Source organism: Podarcis cretensis (genome assembly GCF_951804945.1).
Source record: "Podarcis cretensis genome assembly, chromosome: 5".
NCBI lineage: Eukaryota > Metazoa > Chordata > Lepidosauria > Squamata > Lacertidae > Podarcis > Podarcis cretensis.
Window position 1 is genome coordinate 24,146,046 of NC_137174.1, and position 23,579 is coordinate 24,169,624.

Here is a 23,579-nt window from a genome sequence, read left to right on the forward strand (position 1 = left end):
AGAAATCTTGCATTGTGAATACATATTTTGGAAGGTGGGGTAGTATGCTGGCTCCTGGACTCTGTATAGCAGATATATGGCTGATAGGGTGTGGGAGAAGTGGAAGAGGTTGAGAAGTAGGTTTGTATAACTACAGCAAGCCACTCCTGAAAAGTAGGATAATTACGGTATGCTGTGCTGAATCTTTAGAGGAACACAATTCTCTGCACAGACTCTACCTACTGTAAACTTCCTCCCCACCCCAGCAAGATGGATAGGTTTGTCTGAAATACAGAAGGGTAAAATGGAAGGGCACTGCTCTGTTTTCTCAGCCCTTATTGTGTGGTTCATAACTCTTGTGTGGTTCAGATCTTTAAGAGTGTCCATGTACATGCTTCAATATTTTTGTGAAACTGTATGTAAATCTTATGACAGATTTCCATTTAGAATGGCTAGTATTCACAAGGTTGAGACCATGGCAAAATCACAAACATGTTCAGTGCCGGGAATAAATTTGAGGACCAACCATTCATTAAGATCTACAGGTCAGTATAAAAACAGCTTCCTTGTGCCTCCTTGCAGAAATATATGTGCGCGCGCACACACACACACACAGGAACATAACACTGATGAAGGCAGAAGCAGCTGAGAAAAATGTCTACACAAAGGCTAACACACAATCTGGGAACCACAGACTCTGTAGCTTGTTATGTGCCTACTTCAAAAACACTAAAGATGTTCACCCCACCTTCTGTTATGCCATCAAGTGAAAGAGCTGAAAAGTTATGAGCGTATTTTGACACCAATTGATGGTTGCTCTTCACCTCCAGTGGGAATGCAACATGGCCTGCAGCATACTCCTACCAGCTGCCAGAAAGGCTGCATGACTATGCAATAAATTATGCTACTTCAATACTATTAAAAAACATTACAAAAATAAAAATGATGCTGTTGCACTTGCATGTTGATATGTAGCTGGGCAAAAATAAGGGTTCTAAATCCTAAATCAGGAGTGGGACATATGGAGAACCACAGGTGCCCCATTAGTGCTTTAGGATTTTGAAGTCGATTTTTGTCCAACTACATTGTGTCAGCATGCAGAGTTCAAAATCCTTCAGAGGCTGTTGGTCTCAGCCCCCACTAATGTGGTCAATGGTCAGGTTGCTATGATTCTATTACGAAAACTGTAGTCCAAAAGCAATTGATGGGTCACAGGTTCCCCAGTCCTGTGCTAAAGAAAGACTTCCACATTGTTCATAATGTTCTGGTTAAGCTGAACACAGCAAGCTAATGAGCCTGACTCAAGCTAATTCCAAAGGTTAACACGTGCAGTTCTGCCTTTGGCGTGAGCAGACAATCAAGCACTCAGCCCTCAAAAAATTAAGTTTCAGGATTGCTACCTCAAAGCTTCATAATAACCTTTGTCATTACAAGAAGGTCATAATGCTTCTGCCTCCATGCACATTTGTAAGTATTCCTATCACTGGTTTAACAGGCCTTGGGAATCAATAATAAATTTGTGTAAAATGGAGCAACCCGAAACTAACTCAAATATCAGATAACACCAGTTCTTAAAGACTGCAGTCTTTGCTGAATAGACAGTCTGACATTAAACCTCATTATCAAACACTTTTTATATTTGGAAAATTCTTGTTTTTTCCACACACTATAGAATATAATTGTAAAGCCAAAATATAAAGTGTTTTTCCTAGGCATTTGCTGAAATCTCATTAATCTTGTTAATGTCTATTGGAACACATATAAACCACTGAAAATAGGAGTATGGTTCTGGCTGTACTGACACCAACAGAATATCTGCTATATCATTTTTCTGACAAACCTACATGTCCTATTTGAGACCTTAATAAATTTCCCACAGCCACAATGTGTGTGAAAACAAGCCCAAGGTTTAGCACAGATGGAATCCTGAGACGTTTTGTGGAAAACTGTGGGGCCAGTCAAAGCACCACCCCACCCCAATACCATCAAAGAGACTTCAGAAGTGATTCAATCAATCAAACTCCCTCTCCTGTTGCCACACCTTATAGCTAAAATCACTGACATGATCACTTTCTGCAAGAAGAAAATGCAGGCTTGTGGGCAGGGCTGCTTCAGAAATGCGGACCCATAGGCTTTCATGGTTTTGACCAAACTGAAGGAGGCAGTGGAAGACAGGAGTGCCTGGCATGCTCTGGTTCATGGGGTTACAAAGAGTCGGACACGACTAAATGACTAAACAACAACAACAAGGCTTTCATGGAAGAGCGGCACAAACTTCAATGAGCTGTAAGGAAGTTCAATGAACTTCACAACAGAACTGATGTAAAGCAGCCTGTGTTAGTTCAGAGGGCATGTAACACACAGTAACGTGAAGTTTCTTCCACTTGAGAAGTAATAGCAAACAAGATGGAGGAGCGCTCCAACAGTACCATGCCGCTCAATTTGTTAATAAGCAAGTTCAGTTCATCTATTCTTCCCTCCAAAATACAAAAAAGATTACCAATCCAAAATATTAAGAATTCCTCCCCATGTTTTAAAAATCTGCTTAAGACCTATTTCCATGATTGCATGATTTAGGCATGCAGAAAGAATCAAACCTCAATTCTACCTCTCCTGTATTAAGGGTAAACAAGGGAGAAAAATGCTTGCCTAGGAATTTCAATGCCTTAAGGCTGATCTTAGGAAGAGAAGCAACTATTTGTGTTGGCTTCATATAAGAAGCAGGTGTTATTGTAGTACTGCCAGGGTGGGGGAAATAGGGGAATAAAGTTTTTCAAATGTGAATCAGTTGTGGGATAAAAACTAGAGGCTAGATACTGCAACTGAACTGAACTGGCCACAATTATTCTCTTTCCCCAAATTATGGCAAGACATCTTGATCCCCACCATTTTTCCTGTGGTTATGTCTATGGATTACATATTCTGAGGGATGTTTCAGAAGCTGTTTACTAACTATACATGCCAATTTCTTTACTTCTGTAATTTTTCCAAACACAGAAACTAAATACTTTACAATAGTGTGTGTACATCCCATCATAGGGCTACAGTGGTACCTCAGGTTAAAGATGCTTCAGGTTACAGATGCTTCAGGTTACAGACTCCGCTAACCCAGAAATAGTACCTCGGGTTAAGAACTTTGCTTTAGGTTGAGAACAGAAATCGCACAATGGTGGCGCGGCGGCAGCAGGAGGTCCCATTAACTAAAGTGGTGCTTCAGGTTAAGAACAGTTAATCCGACCTCCGGAACGGATTAAGTTCTTAACCCGAGGTACCACTGTACTTCACAAAAATACTGTAGCCAACGACTTTAAAAGACTATAGAATTTTTGCATGACCACAAGCAGTTACAGTTGTCTGTGACAATACTTTGCTAAAAACTACGAGAGCCTTTTTTCCAACTCGCAACTTGAGAAAGAAATGGTCAGAGAAATCTAAGAAACAGGCATATTTCAATCTGGCTGAGACTTTTACACAGTGCTTCCTGTGTATATCCACACTTGAAGTATAATAAAAGCAGACTTTTCAGTCACTACATCTTTAACTAGTAATAAACTGATCAAAGGTATCATTCTTTTTTTCACAGTTCTGTTGCATGCATACAACTAAACTAACTGCACGAGTTAAAAATAGAAAGTCCATATTTTGCATGTCTGCAAACTAACATCACATCTTTGTGGAACTCAATGTACTAAATAGCCATGCAAAACATTATTTATTTCTGTTAAAGGCAGGTATTACTAGCTATAAGAATGATCAACCTACTATAAACACAAAAAGTTGAGAAAAAATATTAGCGATGTTCCATTAAAGTTAGACATATTTCTTACAAATGTATTCATGTAAGGCAACCTTTGATTTTTAAGTAGCTAACTGCATGGATAAAATTGTGCATCTGCTTATGTAGTCCCAAGATTAAAGGCAAGTGGTGCATCATACAAATAGTTTGAACTGGATTCCTCCTCCCCTTCCAACTAAACTGATTTAACCACCATCTGTGTGTTTCCAAATTCCAGGTGTATGGCAGACATCTTTCAATCACCAGCTTGTATAAACTTAGATTGATGTGCCTTCCCCATCCTTGCTTTCACAATCTGCCCCATATATATTAATCCTCATATGGTCACATCAATTTCATAAATGTGTCTGAAAATGTGTTTGACTTCTGTCAAAGATGTGTCAGTTATTGGCATAATGTGTAAAGTTATTGGCATAACTTTAGCCTCTTGAGAAACAAGAATCATAATTTGCCATTGCTCTTATTTTGTTCTACATCATAAGCTGTGCCCAAGACCAACTCTTTTCCTACCAATGTCCCTGATCAGCTATGGGAAACCAGCAATATTGTAATAAACGTAACCATCTGATCACCATGCCTGCCTCTCTAAATCGCCCTCCCAAATGCATGACCCTTGCTGATTAAGCTGTCGTCTCTCCTCCCACTCCACCCTCCTGCAGCCTCCTCTCCACCATTAAGAGGTATGTTCTTACAGGACGTGGCCAGGACAGGAGCATACTGTCCTGACTGCAATGAAAAATATTGAGGGAGAGAAGGAAGAGGTACAAGCCTTTCCTGCTTCATTTGATTACAACTGAGCTGAAGAGCTTGAGATGAGAAATAGTTAGGTTAGTTTTTGTTCACCCTGAACAAAAAGTAAAGGGACCAAACTTTCTTACGCATATAAAAGTAAAATTTGGCGAAGTAATAACTAAAAACATGACAACTGTGATTATATGATCAGCATAGTAGATGATATGGCAGCTGCACTTAAAAATCCTGGAGAAAAGAAAAATTGTTTTCCCTTTCCAGGCCCCCTTTAAAGAAAATCTCTTTTGGTCTTTCCCCTGAGTGGGGGCAGGGCTAAAGACGACTGGCAACTGTGTATTCTAGCCAGCATGTCTCCAGCCTTCAAGTGTAGTGGTAGGCTCTGGAATGAAGAATGAGTAACTTGATCTTTTCCCTTCCCTTCTGCTTCACAGCAACATTTAGAAAGTAATTTAACCTCTTAAAATGGCATCTCAGCACTGGTTCATAAGAGTTATTCTGCTGAAAGTGGGAAATATTAGGAGTTTTAAGCTTTTTTCTTTTCTTTTCCTAAAGAGGAATTTTAGAAACATTTTTTGAAGCATATCTATTGATGTATGTCTGTTTTCAGGAATTAAGGCATCTTGGTTTCACAATAAACTTATAGCACAATGCTAAAAATGTTTACTCAGAAATGTTATTGATTTCAGTGGAACCTGTTTACGATTAAAGTCTGTGATCCACAGCACTTGATAGTGTAGCTCATATCTTGAATTATCTGCAGTGCTCTCTACATGTGTTACTTTTTTGCTTAAGCTGAACAATTGTCATTAAAGTCACATATTCTGAAGATTTTCTCTGCTCTGCTTTCTAGGGAGGCTGCTGTCTTCTTTGATGCAATGGATATTTTACCAATTACAGGGGAATAACCAAGATGCAAAGAGTAAAATGGATTTGCTATTGGTTATACTGTGTATATATAAATGGCATGCACCCAATACAAATAAGCAAACTGTGCAAATGATTCCTGGACACGGCTGCAATTACATAACAATTTCCGCTCTTTACAGTCCATTAGTACATTAGCCATTATAAGAGCCACAGCAAACTCCATTTAAGTTCTGTACAGATACTTGGTTCAGATATTATATGGTTTGGCTATTGAGAATGTACCTCAGGTTTGTGTACTTTTATTCTCTCCCATCCAGGTTCAGGGTAACTACAGCGTGCTGTTAAATCTAATCAGTTTGCCTGCAAACCAGCATTACAAGCTCAGTTCAAACAATGGTTTCTCATTTTGGTTTGAAAGTAAACAATGGCTCACAGTGACCATAGCTTGCCTCATTCAGACATAAAGGTAAATTATAGTTACCATGAACATAGAACTGAAAGGGGGAACTGGGAGTGCAAAAGGAGAGAAGAGAGTATCTTATTTTATGGTATGGTCAATGTGTCTCAAAGAAACGTGAAGTGGAGAGTCACTTATGTTTGTTATACACCAGCTGGGTTCACATGTAACACTAAACTATGGTTCAGTGCTGTATATGTTAGCTGGAATTAACCCAAGCAAAGCTTACTCCTCCCATACAACAGCAAGTTCGTTGTCAGTGTTTACTTCCAGTTTCCCCTAATCTTGCCTTATCATGAACTAGAGAATCACAGAATCATAGAGTTGTAGAGTTGGGAGGGAGGGGAAACAAGTTAGCTTGATTTGAAACCGATTTGATTTGAAACTGATTATTTTTTGATAAATCATGATCCCTAATTTGCTTACAAGAACAAGTTGAGTGGGGCAAACATAAAAGTAAATACTGGCAAAGTCCTTCTCATTCCTACACTTGGAACTTCAAGTTAAACAAACCATAGTTTAGAATTATGTGCTAGTGAAGCCAATGTAAAGCACAGGCAAATACAAAATTCATTTCAGTAACATAGAGCTGTATCTTACATGTACATTTTATTGTTCATCCACGACTTCCTAAGTCAAGGAAGGCTGATTCACACTGTGACAGGCTGGGGGGGGGGGAACCTTACTCTGGCAATGTTCTGATGAGCCAGCATTTCTCTATAGGACAATAAGCTTTAAGGGCGGGGATACAGAAATACTTACTAACCCCCCCCAGGGAAATCTCCTACTGTTGAACACTAAATTAATATGGAAGATATGTTAAACTGAAAAAAATGTAGCATCAGAAGACTAACGTCAAAATTATTCGGCATCCTAATCAGCATTTGATTTTCACCAAAGAATGAAGCAATACAAAGCCCTAGCTATAGTCTCAGCTCACTTTTCCACTATGAAAAAGCAACAGTACAGCATCCTTTATGCACTTTCATAATGTCTCTGCTTTATTAGACAAAATAGTCTCCATGCACTCATTCTGGCATCTTTGAAAATAAATTAAGAGAAAACAGATGCATTGGCAGAGATGCATGGAAAGCACTCAAACTTCAACCATGTCAGGGATCTATTGTGCTATAAATATAACAACATGCAACCTAAGGAGGTTTCTCTACTGATACACTTGTCTTTTCCATAGCAGCAGTAAGCAAATATGGATTAAACGCTTCATGAAAAAATGAGAATGCCCTTTGTTACTTCTGTAACACGGTCAATGACAACAGGTTTAGCTGACAGAACCACAGCTATATAAAACAACACAAGAGTGACCAGTACAGTAATAAAAATGTATTAAGCAAGCAGTAAGCTTCTCTAGTATAGCAACTAATAAAAGAGGGAACAATCGATCCCAAGCTAAGCTCCTTTAGTTATTCTGATTCCAACATGATTTAAGCTTCAATGCTACAGTCCCCTTATCTGGGAGTGCTTTGGGAGGCAGAGGTGGCCTCTGTTGCATGGATTTGGTACCAGCTTAAGTGAAATTTAAGGGACGCAGGTGGTGCTGTGGGTTAAAGCCTCAGCGCCTAGGACTTGCCGATCGAAAGGTCGGCGGTTCGAATCCCTGCGGCGGGGTGCGCTCCCGCTGCTCGGTCCCAGCGCCTGCCAACCTAGCAGTTCGAAAGCACCTCAAGGTGCAAGTAGATAAATAGGGACCGCTTACCAGCGGGAAGGTAAACGGCGTTTCCGTGTGCGGCTCTGGCTCGCCAGAGCAGCGATGTCACGCTGGCCACGTGACCCGGAAGTGTCTCCGGACAGCGCTGGCCCCTGGCCTCTTAAGTGAGATGGGCGCACAACCCCAGAGTCTGTCAAGACTGGCCTGTACGGGCAGGGGTACCTTTACCTTTACTTTAAGTGAAATTTGGAGGGTCGCAATGAGAGAGGGGGCTCTCTCAGTGGTCACATCCATCCATAGGAACTATCTACGCCAGGATGCTTGCCTAAGGTATACATTATAATCCTTTTAACCAATGTAGACTTGCAACTGAGTACAGTACACATGCATAGGATTGCACTGTTTAAACAGCTAAACTTGGTTTGATTGCGCTCAAAGAAGGTTCATGCAGAGCAGCCCAATTCAGATTACCAAGTGTAAAGAGTAGTTTAAACACTATGGACTGTATCCAATGTTACTACTCCATTTGTGCAATGTAACTTCTCCCTTCTCTCCCCTGCACTTCAAAATTTGCTCCAGACCATTGTAGTACTTCTGATATAGATTTGAGGGTTGCATGGGCAGAGGAGAAGACCTTGTTGTGTGACTGGAGGTTGTTCATGCAGCATTGAATACATTCCTTAATTGGGAAACGTTTTCTTTAAAAAGTGTGTTTTACTGCCTTTCCTTTCCTTTATATCTTTATCTGATCTGAGAAGGAAGTGAGGGTAGTTACCTCAGCTTGAACAACACATGAATCATGACAGAGCTGTATCTTGGGGTAGAGGATATAATATGCACCTGCAAATGTCCTTCTTTTCTCCTATGACAGCCATACTTGGAATCCTTTGGAAGCAGGAATGGGTAAGACTGATTAAAACTACTATATAGGATAAAATGATCTAGAAGAATCTATCATTAACACTACTAAAATGAATCAATTTAAACCTAGGTCAAACAAACGTTTATTTCTGTATTACATTTATATCCCACTTTTCATCCAAGGAAGTCAAGATGTCATACAAACTTTTTCCCCTCCTTGTTTTATCCTCACAACAACGCTGCAGGGTAGGTTAGACTGAGAGACTGTGATTGGTCCAAGGTCACTCCATGAGCTTCCTGACTGAGTGGAATTTCAAGCCATGGTCTCCCAGGTTATAGATCAACACACTACTACTAGATCACACTGGCTCCCATGAGGTATTTCAGGTATCTCTTCTATAAACATGCCGATTGATTTTATAACCATGAATGAGGTCCATCATATCATGAGCAGATACCCACTTACACAACAGGCCTTCATCTTTTCTTCCCCACAACTCCAAAATCTGCTCTTGAGTCTTGGGGGATCATCTGGAGCAGATTTTGGGTGTGTGCAGGGAGCTGGATGAGAAAGAAGAGAAACCAGAAATCCAGTTGCAAAAGTGCATTTCCATTGCCAAGTGGCTGGACATCATTCAGTATCACTCCATTGAAGCCCTTCTCACTCTCTCACAACAGACAGAGGTAGAGATGGGATGTTTGTGCAGATTTTATTTCCCCTAATGTCCGAACACACTGCCAGGACACATATGTGAGCTTGGGCATGTGCAGGTGGGAGGTAAACAGAGTTCAGGTGGGCCCTCTCAGAATTCTTGATGAGCATGTGCTGCATGATCACACTCACTTATTTACCACTCTATAAAACCACAGGACGCAGGTGGCGCTGTGGGTTAAAGCCTCAGCGCCTAGGGCTTGCCGATCGAAAGGTTGGCGGTTCGAATCCCTGCGGCGGGGTGCGCTCCCGCTGCTCGGTCCCAGCGCCTGCCAACCTAGCAGTTCGAAAGCACCTCCGGGTGCAAGTAGATAAATAGGGACCGCTTACCAGCGGGAAGGTAAACGGCGTTTCCATGTGCGGCTCTGGCTCTGGCTCTGGCCAGAGCAGCGATGTCACGCTGGCCACGTGATCCGGAAGTGTCTCCGGACAGCGCTGGCCCCTGGCCTCTTAAGTGAGATGGGCGCACAACCCCAGAGTCTGTCAAGACTGGCCCGTACGGGCAGGGGTACCTTTACCTTTACCTTTAAAACCACAGGTATCTGACAGCACACTTTAGAAGTAGACCTTGCGCACTTACAGGAGCAAGGGCACTCAGGGTCCTTTACTTGAAGTCTCAGTCCCCAGAATTTTTCCAGATCAATAGCTGGTAGTGAGCATCCACCCCTGCCTGGATGGGAAGTAGATGCTCAGGTCCGGGTTTCAATCTAAAACTGAATTGGCTGGTATAAAATTGGAGTATAATCACTAGCCAGCAGTGTTAGAAACTGGGATAGAAAAGCTAGGAGCCTGTGGGCACCAAAACAGAATGTCTAGTTGCCATGGGGGGAGGCAGCAACACTTTTTATTTATTATTTTGATAAGCACAAACTAATACACAATTCACATAAATGAGACATTGTTAATATCACATTTTAGTAGAAATTGTGTTTACAGTTTTCAAAACACTCTACTCTTTATTGTTAAACTCCTTAACATATTGTCTATCCTTAACATATACTTTGAGGCTTCAAAGCACATGCATTTCAGTAATCCTTGAGTGTCAGCCAGGCACAAAGAAATGGTACCCAGCCTTTTTGAGGTGCTCACAAATGAAGAATCTTTAGTCTTTAGGCACAAATCTTTAGGCCTGGCACCGTGCTAATTTCGAACCCTGCCACCCAGATTGACACAGTAGATGACCCAATGAAACAGGATGGCAATGATACAACAGCTTTCTGTAAAGCTGATTCCTCTCATCCCTTTTTGCTCACTCATGTATAACATTTCAGCAACGTATTTTTAGTTTATTTCTTTCACAGTTGTACCTCTCTGCAGGCCTCATGTGCAACACAGGCAAACCTACTATCTGTTGGAATTCCTGCTCCATGATTGCAGTCATGGGATTGTTGTCTTTCACATGACGGTGTATGTTTTAACTCCACAGTGTGGGAAGTGACGGAGACAGGATGTTTGTGTTACTGTGTTCCGTGAAGTGGGACTATTGTCCTTTGTTCTTTCTTTTTGCTGTTTGATGCTAGAGAGAGAGGGAGCCATGTTGATTAGCCAAAATACTGAGTTGCTGAGTTCTGTTACACAAACTGCGAACACTCTGCAGATCCCTAAGTGTGCCGATGTCTGCTGGCATCGGTCGCTGTGATGTTCGGGCAGAAGAAAGCTTTTGACGCTTCCAAACAATCGACCAGGAGGGAGAGAACATGCCAATCAGGCATGTGTCTCTACCAGAGTTCTACTCAAGTGTAGGACAAGCTCCTGACACTATCTACTGAGCCAGTATTTCCTTGATAAAAGTTATTTTACAGTGCAATCCTATGCCTAACTCAGAAGCAAAATCCATTGAACTGAATACTGAACAGTGCTTATTCCCAGTTAAGTGGTTATAGGACTCTAACCTTAATGTGGGGAAAAATCATGTTAGTGTTAAATTCCCCCCTCCCATGCCATTCTTATACACTGCAAATACCGAGTAGATTTTAGCCTTCACAAATAAACACACACACACATACGCATTTCAGGAAGCACATTTGGATTTTAGAACAGAAGATAGACTGCAAGTCAAATCATATGAACAATGAAGTTTTCTAGTATATCAGGACATTTGGTTAGATGTCAAATTCTCAAGGGAAGGCAAAGCACTATAGCAAAATAATTTTAATCTACAGTCTGACATGCTAGAAACATCTCTCATAACAACCCAATTGATGGGCCACTGGCCTGGGTCACAGCAATGGCTGGAACTTGCTTTTTTTAAAAAAATCAGTATAACATATTGATCAACTAAAAGGATGCCCCTAATCAAACTGGACAGCAGGATTTTTTTTTAATTTCCAATGCTTATAAAAACCTCAGGTGCCAACCAACTTATTCAGAGGCATTCTCCCTTCTCTCAAGCACAGGAGGAATGCCTTTACCAAGATTATGCCTACAAGGACGAATGTGTGCATCTCTAAAAATTAAGTAAACATGTTTCATGCTTCAGAAATAATGTTTTTCCCATACACAAATTTAACTGATTCATCAGTTATTTAATTCAAAACTGATATGAGTAATCCATTAGAAGTGGTTGAGGGCTGTAATCCTAAAAATATTTGAAATTTTGAAATATTTGGAATGCCAGTATAGAAGTGTCCAGGCAAAAATGGTTTTTCTTTCTCTGCTCTAATCTGTGGTCACTGCACTGCCAATGAGCGCCAGTCCCAGACTAAGGTAGTATAGCCATAGCTGCTGCTTAAACACCCAGCAGTGCACAACTGCCTTGCAAAATCATATTCATAATATGTGATTCAGGCCAGCTATAGTTCAGCTTTCCAGCTGCAACTCAGGAAGGAGCAAAAGGTATAATCTATTGGCCCCTCCCAATCAGCTGCCCCTGTTCTTTTTCCTTGAATTGTGGGGGCGGGGGGGGGGGGCAGAAAACAAAGCAATCCCTTTTATTTCTGCTTGTCTGCTTCTGTCTCTACCTACTTTGCTCCTGAGCCACAGAGGCAGACAGGTACATGCAAGTGAGTGGGTGAGAAAGCAAAACCTGTCTCTCAGCTCTCACTTTCTCCTTTATTTCTTTGCTTCCTGCTTCTTTAATAGCACCCTGATTGTCAACTTCTAGCTCAACTTTACTCAACTTAAACTTAAGTCACTTGGGAGTAGGGGTGATGTGGCACATTTATTTCTGTTTGGTAAACAAACCTTAATCAAAAGTATTCAATGCTTATTTTACATGCTGCATAAATACTAAATATTTTACAAAAACCCCAAAAGCCAAAATTTTACAAAAAACCCAAAACCCAAATTTATCTGAGTGGGGGCGGGGATCAATAAAGCACACTTGGGTAACAATTTGTTTGGAATTTGTTTTTATTAGGATATGTTAGTTAAAGTTTAAGAAAAAATTAAGGTACTGAAATTGTATGTAGGCCTGTGTGCAAGTACTTCCTAGGGACAATCATCTGGAAAAATTAATTACAACATTACAACTAACAGCTATTTGATTCATTATGTTAATGATTAATTTTGTGGGGAAAATGTATTTTTAGGAATGGAAAATATTGCACAGAAAAATATAACAGTGGAATTTTTTCCACTCAAAGTCACTGTGGGTGGGTGGAAAATAGGGCTAGGAATAAGATTTTTTAAAAGAGAATTTTATCATTTTCATTAAACATTACAAACAGCACACAGACTTATTTCAGTTACAAACCTGCACAAAGCAAAGTAACCTCGGCCCAGTATACCTGAAGGAGTGTCTCCACCCCATCATTCTGGTCCTCCTCCAGAGGGTTTTCTGGCAGTTTCCTCACTGCGAGAAGTGAAGCTAGAGGGAACCAGGCAGAGGGCATTCTCAGCAGTGGCATCCTCCCTGTAGAACACCCACCCATCAGATGTTAAGGAAATGAACAACTACCTGACTTTTAGAAAACATCTGAAGGCAGCCCTGTATCAGGAGGTTTTTAATGTTTGAGGTTTTACTATGTTTTTATATGCACTGTAAGCCACCCAGAGTGAGGTATAAATATTATTTTATTTATTTAAATTTCTTCTTCTTCTTCTTCTACTACTACTACTACTACTACTGAAGCAAGGAAAGTATCAGTAAATGTAATATTACTCATGTAATATCCCTGTGGGGCATTTAGGTAGCTACCCTCAGGGGGCTGGGTTTGATGAGGGAAAGATCAGGCTACATGGTTAAGAGACAGGAAGTGTTGGTGATAGTAGATATACATTTATTGGGAGCTGGGTTTCTTGTACAGTGCTACCTCTAGTTACGGACGCTTCTGGTTACGAACATTTCAGGTTACAAGCTCCGCTAACCCGGAAGTAGCTGCTCCTGGTTGCGAACTTTGCCCCAGGATGCGAACTGAAATCGCGCACCAGAGCCGCGCACGCAACAGGAGACCCTATTAGCGAAAGCGCGTCTCAAGATAAGAAGGGTTTCAGGTTAAGAACAGACCTCCAAAACGAATTAAGTTTGTAACCAGAGGTACCACTGGTTACAGACGCTTCAGGTTACAGATGCTTCAGTTACAGACTCCGCTAATCCAGAAATAGGACCTCAGGTTAAGAACTTTGCTTCAGGATGAGAACAGAAATCGCATGGCGGTGGCGCGAGGCCCCATTAGCTAAAGTGGTACCTCAGGTTAAGAACAGTTTCAGGTTAAGAACGGACCTCCGGAACAAATTAAGTTCTTAACCCGAGGTACCACTGTATTGAGTATCACAGAAGCTTTGGAATGAGAATGGGAAAGGACACTGGTACTGGCAGGGCTCATAATGGTTGGGTTGGCTGCATTGCAAAAGGTGAAAGAAACAATGGAGACAGTTAAATGGAGATTTATAGTTTGATTGTAAACCTTCAAAATAGGATGAAATATAAATGTAAAGAAATAGAAGGTGCAATGTGCCACATCTTAGAATTTAAGACAGACAGATATCCACAGCTGCCAAGCAGATGTTTAATTCCACATTTTGATTCCCTTTCTTCTAGTTTATTTTTATTGGACAATCTCAGACTTCAAAGCTGACATCTGTTGTTTGACTTTCCACAATTTAATTTACACTCTCTCTTCTAATTCCTTATGCCAGAAAAAATTTCAGCATAATAGTTTCACATTAAAAAAAGTTGTGACCCGGAAAAGCAGTATTAAGAGTGTGGAAGTCAAGAAGTAACCTGATTAATACTGCTTTAAAATTCATTAACAGAGCATTAAAAACCCACACTGAGATCCATAGTTTCTGCAGAATACAGCTCTAGGGGCTTAACATATCCACCCCAGTTTACAAAATGTAAATTAGGGGTTTATTTGGAGTAATAAGGCTATGCATATTATCAAACAGTTTGTATCTGACAGCAAACTGTATTTTAATAAGTAAAATTATCAAATTTTAATGCATCTAAAGAAATTAAAAAGCTATATTGGAACAATTTATCTATATCTATATTGCTACTCATTTTTTAAAAATCAGAATCGTTTACAACAGTCACCCATAAAACCATACAATAAAAACTATGCAAAATTTTAAAATCAGAAATCAGCTAACTATTATGAAAAGATGCAGAACTCTCTAACACAGGTGCCAGGAGCCCTGAAACTAAGGATGGAACCAGTGTAATACAATGCCTTGGATAACCATCCAATTGAGTCAGTCCAGGAGGATACCATGGTCAACAGTATCAAAAGCCACTATCAAAAGCCACTGAGAGACTGAGCAGAAATAACAGGGTCACACTCCTTCCCATGTTTCTCTCATGATAAAAGTCACCCATTAGGGTGACCAAGTCTGATTCAGTTCCAAGGCCAGGTCTGAACCAGCTTGACATTATAGTACGCTTAGCAACAATACCGTTGCTTTCACAGCAGCTACTTGTCCATTTTATTTTTGGTTACTGTCTAGGTTTCTAAGGCAAAGTTGTTGCTTCAATGCATGCCACCTTGTAGAGAGAGCTTTACCTCTGGCAAACATAACATTTGTATGAGGCAGTCCACTTCATTCTAGGATTCATCTCAATCCAATGCACATCCCTAACATTTACAGTGCAATCCTATACATTTGCACTCAGATGTAAGTTCTATCGAGTTCAATTGACTTTATTCCCAACTGGTTAAGAGATTACAGGTTTATACGGTCAGTCAAAGGCCCTAGATACAGACTTCCCATTTTTTGAAGAAGTGCTGTTCTATTAACTACCAACCCTTGCTTCTGAATAGTTCTTAGCATGCTGTCTTCAAGTTAAGTGCTCTTGCTTACTGTCCTTATTAATAAAGTCAAATAAAACCATTAGCAACTGTGAAGGCTTTCTGTCTTTAAACACATACAAATTCTGTAGTGCAAAAGGCATGTGGGCTGCATAGTGCTTAGTATAGCTAGGCCACTTTATTACATTGCAAAAAACAAACACAGAAAACATTTTGTTTTAGCAGCCAAATGGTATGCGTGCTTGTTCAAGAAATAGATGTATTAACATGGAAAATGTGATTCACAATCTGTTTTTTCAGTGATTAAAATCAATCTAGTCTCAGAAATCTCTGTTAGATTGACACTTTTTGCAGAAAGCATTTCACAGTTCTATTCAGTCAATTATAGTTTGGCTGAAAGATTCAGCTGGCACGTTGTGAGAGAGATTACAAATCACAGTCTAGACTTCAGAGGAGATGTGCTGCTGCTTTTATTATATGCCACATTAATGATCAAATGCATATTGCTTTAAGTTATGCAATACTGGAGCACTTCTGGGGAGTCTTACATTTCTACTTGAAGCTCAATACACTTTGCTCTGAATTAAACATATCTACCACCAGGTCCATTAGTAGAAGTGTGCAGTCATACAACTATCTGTGGTTGAGGAAACAAAGTTTTTCACATTTAATAAATCCTTTTTAAAACAGCAGCTTCTTAATACTGTATTGCGGGAACGGTTGTGGAACTGATCACTTGCTGGTAATGTAGTAGTATGTAAATGAGTCTTATTTTTGGAGCAAAGATTCTAGAGCAGTGCTGTATGCAGCAGAATATTTTCCTATTTCTGGAACACCAGTATAATCCTAGAATATCACAATACACACTATCATGACCATGCAAAAACAACAAACCAACCTAGGCTTGCCCAGCTGCAAATAAGAATTGTCTCTAAGCAACTAAATAGGGAATCTTTACAAAGACTGCTTCTTTTAATTTTTATTTTAGGCCAGATACAGGTATATGTAGGCAGGTGGGTTAGTAATTGCTTTGTGAGCTAGTAACTTCAGTAGGCTTGTTAGGTTAAACAGATGTGACTCACACAAGATTCAAGAATAATCTAGAATAATCAAGCCAGATATCTACATTTTGCACCTACAAAACTATTTTTTTAAATCAAGTATTCAACCTTGTCTTTGACCCGTTTGCCACTCACTATTAACACTTCAGTTTGCTTTCTTAGTGATTACTAATTTTCAAACTGGTTTGTGCTCACCCTGGTTTCCTAGGTTTTAGATAATCTAATTTCAGTACTGTGAACAACAGTAAATGTGAAGTTCAAACAAGTATGCATTCCCAGATATGTATCCCAGAATCCCTAGTGCACACTGTAGACATCACTTTGGAATTTTTCCAGGCCATCTGTTTATAACGCAACAACTGTTCAGTTGTTGCTCATGTGCTGCAAGGAAGCCAAATGTTTTCCCTCAGGGAAGTGCTTGTATCTCAGGTATAATGCAATTACTATATACTGTGGCTGGTAAAAATGTGATTCTTTAGCAACCTCGCAGCACCCTTCCAATGAGAAGTTCTGTCTGGAACATACTGTCTAAGTGTCCAGGGCATCTAACTGACAGCCAGGTCTTGTTTGCAGCTGGAACTCACCGGAACTCAGTTCTGGCACCTCTCAGGTGGGTGGCATTGCCATTATAAGAGAACAAGGGAGGCATTCATGGTGAGTTCTGGCACCTCTTTTCTAGAAAATAGCACCACTGACAGCATCCATGGCATACAGGTGGTAAATAACTTCCTCCCCCTCATACTTGGCTCGTAGGTGACAACACACTACAACAGTCTACTTCAGGCATGTCCAAAGTCTGTTTCGGGGGTCTAATACCTCCACAACTTCAATCCTAAAAAAAGCTCAACAACTTTGATCAGCCCTCACGGCCCTTCACTTCATCAAATCCGGCCCCCTTTGAAAAAAGTTTGGACATCTCTGGTCTACTTGCAAAAGAAAAAAGGAAAAAGAAAACAAAACACAGGAGCTGAAAATGAGCTATCACAAGGAAATATGAAGTTATGTCCAATGCCAGTTCTCTACACTACCTGGAAACAAATCTTCACACTTAGTGCAGGGGCACACCATACCAATACCTCGGTGAGCCACTTGTTATTTTAACTCAGTGTTTTCTTTTTAGCCTATTCTATTAGTCCCTTTTTGCTCTGTTCTACCACTTCTCTGAATACTTCTCCAATAGCTTTCCCTCCTTTTCTTTCCACATACCATTCACGCTCTCTTCTCTCTCTGTAGTATAGTGCATCTGTCATCCCTACCAACACAGCTCTTTTTCTCAATTATCCATTCTTTTTGTTCCTGCAACCCATAGAGCAGGTGAGGGCAAACTTTTCAGGATTAAGAGGCACAATCAACAGGGGGAAATCGTTGGGAGCCAAATTTTGATGGTGGGTGGAGTCACCTCTTTTCTGCCATCCATATCATGGCGGTACAATAGCTCAGAACAAATGGGCCGCAATAATACCTCAACACAGAGCCCAGGAACCACAAGTTGAATTAAATATCCATTATCGTAAATTAAAGTGTTCACAATATAGTTAATAATATTTAATATACACAATGCTTGTTCACAGACACATACCCACCCCATCAACTGGTGCATCCCAAAGCTCAAACTTCTCTGCACTATGGTATCTTGTAGGCTACTAACAGAAGCCGGGACTAGGAGGAAGGGAAGAGGTGATATTATTCTTCGAAGCTACAAACATGAAGAGTACAGAATCCAATATATGCACATACACAAAAATCAGGAGCACCAAGTCCTTCTGCGAAACCTTTCTCATTTGGGTGGGATCTGCAAGGCAACAACAAGGGGAAATGAAAGAGGTGGGCTAGCCCAGCTTGCAGTGTGGCTCTGAACTATGAGCAAGGCTACGAAAAAAGGAGAGCCTTAGCTTGCTTGCAAAAACCCTCTCCCAAATTGTGCAGCTACTTAGCCCAGGGCCTTTCAGAAGACAGTATGAGAGAAGCACAATACTGATGGGTAGGGCAGCATGCATATGCCTAACTCTCTATGCACGTCACACTCACCTCAATGAATGTGAGTAATGAAATGCAGTGATGAGGAATGTGGGATTTTAGTGGCATCTTGGGACACCCATGGGTACTGCACAGAAGGCCTCTGAGGGTCATACGTACCTCATAGGTTACTCACATGTGGCATAAAGGTAATGTTTCAAGACTGCCAGTAATGACTGGAGTATCTGTGCTTTCTCTCATGGCTTTAAACAGCAAAGATAGGTACCTAGATTGTATGGGGGGGTGTTGCCTGCATGGAGTATCCCCAAGAGAAATTTACTTACCTGAGGACCCTTGCTATCTGCCTAAGGTAAAAAAAGTGGCAGGCTGTAATAGATTTTAATGGATCAACTTTCATTACCTTCAAATTTAAGAACATCAGTGGGCAAATATTTATACAGTGGTACTTCGGGTTACAGACGCCTCAGGTTACAGACTCCACTATCCCAGAAATAGTACCTCGGGTTAAGAACTTTGCTTCAGGATGAGAACAGAAATCGTGCTCCAGCGGCACGGCGGCAGGCCGAATTAGCTAAAGTGGTGCCTCAGGTTAAGAACAGTTTCAGCTTAAAAACGGACCTCCAAAACGAATTAAGTTCTTAACCCGAGGTACCACTGTATACACTGCTAATTAATATACATATTACATGAGAGAAGTAACAGCACAATCCTACACATGTCTATGTGAAAATTAGGTTCTCAAAGTTCAATGACAGTTATTATCTGGGATGTGTGTTAGCTAGACATATTTACTAGGGAGTAAGCTCTATTAAGCACGTTGGGACTTTCTTCTGAGTAAATATGTGTAGGAATGAACTATAAACAACATTTCTTACTCATGAAGTACAGTATTCCAAGTAGCCCAACTGAAATCATGGAACTTTAAAAAACAAAAAACACCAAGTTCAGTGAATTTGTTTAGAATAAAGTTACATTGCTGGAACATAAAGTTACATTGCAGCAGGCAACTTGCTCCAAAGCTTACGAAGTTTTACCAATTATATATTGAATATATCTTTCTTCTACTTAAAACCCATTGACCTGCAAACTAAATAGTATTGATGGCCTTCAAAAACATACCCCCTTAATCTTCTTTTTGTTATGATGAAAATACCTTTAATCTCTCTCACACAAACTTTCAGCCTAACTTTTATCCTGCTTCAGAGGAAGCTTTATCAGAAGGAGTTGCAACTTCAGAACACACAATTTAAGCCCAAAACAATGCTAGTCAGAACATTCCATCAGAAAACATGTTTAGCCTTTAAGATCTCATTCCACTGCTTCTTCAGAACTTTCAATAACTATACCTTAAAAAACTTTGTGCACTTGAAAGTTATTGTCAAGAAGCAAACATTCTGCAGTAAGAAAGCTTCGTTTTCTACACTATATTTTTAATGTAAGAACACTAGTTTTGTGATCGTAAGATGACAGAAAGACTGAAACTAAGGACCTGCAGCAAAATGTTTCAGCATAGGGGTACTCCTGTTAAGGATTTGAGCCGAACAACAATTCTCCCAGAATGCTCCATTTCATTTCTTCATCACCACCCCTGTTAGCCAGCACTGAATATCCACTGACCATGCTCAGTCCTCATTGGGCTATTTCGGGGGTTTCTTCCCAGGCCCATTTGAGCTAATGGAATAATGCCTCACCAAACCTTGGCTCCTCTCCACCCCTGGAAGCCTGCGGATACCTTCCTCTTGTAAACAGATGGGTTCTGTTTGGCCTACCTAAAGGATCCACACTTAAGAGAACTGAGTTTATTATTAGTATTTGGGATTCACAGTGGTTCTCAGGAACTGATTCACAAAACTGCCGTTCAGAAATTAATGATATGCATTGGCCATCTGAACAACATGCCTTCACATACAAGAAACAACATGTATCAAAACCAAGCCTTAGGCAAAGGCAACTACAGTAGGTGCACTTTTACATATCAGATCAATACAAAGACTCTCATGCTTCTTAAAACAAAGGAAAAGATACACAGATGTGATGTAGTATTTACACAGTTCAAATAATTGAACATAGTTGCTAAATGCATGAAAGGTAGAACAATAACCCTCAACACCTTATTTAATTTCAAGGAACCAAGCTGCAGTCTTTAAACTATTAGGCATATATAACCTACTAATTCACTTACTTGGAGGAAACTACATTCAAATTAACTGGGCACATCCAAGTCTAGTGTGAAGGAGTGTAATTGATATGAATGCTTTTCATGGATTTGTGCATTACAGTCTAAATATGAAAAAATCACAAAATATATTGATCTAGCATTCAAACAACTGAATCCACTGTGTGGATTTAGTTTGGGGTTTTTTGCACCAATATGTTTTGAGTTTGGAGGAGTATATTTCAAGAACTGCAGGACCCAAACTTAATAAATTCAATTGTCTTCTCTGTTAACTTCACATTGATTTTTAAATCCTATATAAGAGAGAACTAGGATCAGGACTTCTGGTGTGGTGCCAGTTCAAGGCATCTGCAAGTCAAGTCATGTATTTGGAATAGAAAATACACCTGTTAAACTCTCATAAACATAACTAACTGGAGAGTTCTAATTCACATGATTTGTTATGACAAAAAGGTAAAAAGAAAACGCTACAGTGAACTTAACACAATGGTGACCAACCAACAAACAAGTTCACTTGGTGGACTTTCCACCTCATCTAAAGAGTGAGTGCTAGGCAGGGAGGCAGAAGTGAACAGAAATGCTAAAACTGGGCAAAAGGACCCAAGTACATCTTAACATCCCACTTCCTGAACCACTTTTGGAACCCATGTTGCAGATTGGCTATCCAATGATTTAGACCATACTTGTGAAACATTTAGCTACAATAGCTGTCTATTGTAAGCTATTTTCTTTCTTTGTATCATACAACTTTCATTTTATAGAACTGTAGTGGAAGACAGGAGTGCCTGGCGTGCTCTGGTCCATGGGGTCACGAAGAGTCGGTCATGACTAAACATTACCAACCCATTTCTTTTCCTTTTATTACCTTTTACAAAACCAATGAATACCACATCATACTGGATTTATCAAACCAGATGTATAAATTTTCACCAAAGAAAGAAACAAAAAACAGCTAGTCACAAATGAATTGCCTCATTAAAGCTAATTTATTCCTGGATATGCGACTGAACAAAACAGGTGCTCCAACCACCACATTCAAACACCAAAACCTAAAACGTCCAGAGACCCTGAGGTTGCAATCCTGCAAGTAAGCCCCATTGAATTCAAAAGGGCTTCTGAGTAGACATAGCCACGACTTCACTGCTGCACTCATTTTACTAGGAGATTTATACTTTACATTTTATAAAATTTCATTTTTCAAAAACTGGCAGTCCACTGCTTGGAACCAAGGCCCACTGATCTTATTTCCAACCAAGTCAAATGTGCCAAGAAGTAACTGCAACTGCTACTGGGTTACCTAGTCACTATAATACTGAATACACTGCAGAAAAGTAGCACACACTGCACTACTGGAGCTTGATTAACACTTCTAATTATGACGGCTATCAACTCCTTTAATATTTATTGCTTATTTTGGTGGCTGCAGTGGAAAGGATATTAAGTAATTCTGTTAATTAAAAAGCAACACTACAAATGAAGGGCCTCTCCCCTACATAAGTAGCACCACTCACTCCCGGAAGACAACCAAGTGCAAAAACTTACACCAGGATCGGAAACGGAAAGGTGAGAAAGGGCAACTTAAAAGTGCCAAAAGGCTCCTAGCGAACGACCAATCCCAGGACCCTCAAAAAAGAAAAAATGACCCCCTTCTCCAAATGATTGCAGGCAAAGAAGAGAAGAGGAGCAGCAATGGAAACGACCTATTGTTAACTGGCCATTTCCACGGCTAGCAAACAACTCAGGCCGAGTTATTTAATTCGTTAAACCTGCGACTTATTTTTTTAAAAAGTTATGTAGTGAGACACAGCGGGTCACTTTGGGGGGGGGGTGGAATTGGAGGCGTCGATTCTCCGTCGACACCAAGAACTCCGGGACCGGCCGACTTCGCTTCTCTTCAGCAGCCCGATCCTATACTTAATCCGGAGTGAATTCCACCGAGCTGAACGGGGCTCACTCCCGAAGGAGCGTGCGCACCACCCGCTTTAAGGACGCCTTTCTTAAGTTTTAACCTTTTGTTGTGCGAGTGGCTGGGGCAACCCAGTCAGATGGGTGGGGGTACAAATAAAAATGTAGCATTATTAAATTCCAGACGGGGAGGGCAGCCTTTCCCTCAGGGCCACCGGCCAGGCCTCCTCTGCACCGGTTGCGAGGGGGAAGCAAACGCACTCTCGTCCACACGTCTCCCCTTTCAGACGAGGAGGCGGGAGGGCGAAACCCGAGGGAGGCCTGCCTGCGGACTCCACACCTTCCCCCGCCGCCATTTAGTCGCCTCCCTCACCTATCTCCCCTCCTTCCCCGCCGCCACACACCGCGCCCCACTCACCCGCGTCGGGGGCCCGTCATCCTCCTGGCCAAGGGGTTTCCTTTCTGGCCCCCACCGGAGCGGTCCGAGCTGGAGAGGCGGGTCAAGAGGGTCGTCGTTTGGGGAGGGGAGAAGAATGCGCCCTCCGCCTCCCCACCGCCGCTTCGGCCTTGCGACGCGGCTCTGGGCTAGACGGCGGGAGGCGGGGAGCCGAGAGGGTGGCTGGGCTGCCCCACAACACACAGGCGCGCAGGCCTCTCTCTCTCTCTCTCTCTCTCTCTCGCCTCCCGCTCACTCGACGCCCGGGCTCGCCGTTCCCCTCAGATCCGCGCGCGTGCGCATGAGAGTGCCCTAGGCGCGCGCGATATATATATGGTCAGAGGGGTGAGCGAAGACGACGAAGGGGCTTCTCGGGAGCGAGCGAGCACCCGGATTATTCCAATCACGGCCGCTGCCTCTGAAAGCAGCTCCAGCAGCAGCAGCAGCCGCCACGGAACGGGAGGCGGGGAGAAGAGAAGAGAGGCGGCAGGGCGTCCAATAGGAGGCCGAGGAGGGGGCGCGCGCTCGCTCGCTCGCGCGCAGGGGAATTAAAAAAAAAAGGGGGGGAGAGGAGACGGACGCCGCCGCGCGCTCTTTCTCCTCGCTGGCAGGCACCGTCGAGGTGTCTGTCTGTTTGTCTGTCCGGCTCCGGCTCCGGCTCCCGTTCTCTCCTCGCGTTTCCTCGACGGAAACTCGCCGAATAAGACCGGCCTTAGTTCGACGCCGCCCGCCGCCGTGTTGCTCC

The 23,579-nt window shown here is 41.6% G+C and overlaps 1 protein-coding gene across 1 annotated transcript in view; it reads right to left on the reverse strand.

Annotated features, from left to right (window-relative positions):
* BMPR1A (bone morphogenetic protein receptor type 1A) overlaps positions 1–23,309 on the reverse strand; it is a 56,212-nt gene extending 32,903 nt beyond the window's left edge. The window contains exon 1 of the mRNA XM_079975697.1: positions 22,817–23,309. The gene's annotated coding sequence lies outside the window, so the exon portion shown is untranslated. The remainder of the gene's footprint in view (positions 1–22,816) is intronic.
* Positions 23,310–23,579: the final 270 nt, after the last annotated feature.